Raw genomic sequence first — 1,109 nt, forward strand, 5'->3', positions numbered from 1 at the left:
CCTGCAGGGAATTGTGTGTGTCAGGAATTCCCCCCTTTAATGCCTGCAGGGAATTGTGTGTGTCAGGAATTCCCCCCTTTAATGCCTGCAGGGAACTGTGTGTGTCTGTGTTTCAGGAGACAAAGGTGGGACAAAATCCTGACGTGGGGCTCTGATCTCTGGGCACATTGCAAAGGGTTCTGGTGTTCCCACTCCACAGATGGATGGATGGATACGCAGACAATGGAAAAATAGGGAGATTAAAGATGGGTTGGAGTGAATACATTAAATGGTTGGAGAGAGAGTGGTGTTATTAAAAAGCTGCTGTTTAGGCTTCAGCCACATTCCCAGGTCCTTCCACCCCCTGCCAGGGGCAGGGACACCTCCCACTATCCCAGGGTGCTCCAACCTGGCCTTGGGCACTTCCAGGGCTGGGGCAGCCACAGCTTCCCTGGGCACCCTGTGCCAGTGGGAGTGGGGTTCCACAAGGCTCCCTCTGGGCTGGGGGGACATTTGGCCTCATGGAAGGGCAGGAGCTGCCCTGTGGATCTGGGATGGCTCCAGCTGTGCCAAGAGTTGGTGTTGGATGGGCTGAGGGTGGTGCCAAGAGCAGGAGGGGGGGAGCAGCTGATGGCAGGAAAGTGGAAGCCGGGGTGGGCTTTTCCTTCAGACCCTGGTGAGGTGTCTGCAGGGTGGCAGCTCTTGGGCTGTGGCATCCACTGTGCTCCAAGGTGAGATTTGCTCCTGAGAGGAGGGAGATGTGCAGGTGTGGGTGCAGTGGAGGGGCTGTGGCATCTCATGTGACACTGCAGTGAGAGTGACAACTCATGGTTTCCTCCTCAGGAAATCTGGGAGCAGGTTCCCTGTGTCCCTTTCCCGGTGGATGAACTTGTAGCGATCGTCAGACAATTTTCTCAGTGCCTCTGAGGGTATTTACTTTTTCCATTTCAGTTCTACATCTGTTCACTTACCGACCTGGAATTTGCAACCATCTTATTTAGAAGAAGGAATTGATTTCTCGGTCTCTTACTGCTGCTCTTGGTATAATTAAAGCATATTGCAACGTGAGGAATTTCTCCTGGCCTGGGAACTGCTTTGCCACTTGGGTAATTCTGTAAACCAAGAAAAGC

This window comes from Lepidothrix coronata, unplaced genomic scaffold (genome assembly GCF_001604755.1).
Source record: "Lepidothrix coronata isolate B3197 unplaced genomic scaffold, Lepidothrix_coronata-1.0 Scaffold219, whole genome shotgun sequence".
Taxonomy (NCBI): Eukaryota; Metazoa; Chordata; class Aves; order Passeriformes; family Pipridae; genus Lepidothrix; species Lepidothrix coronata.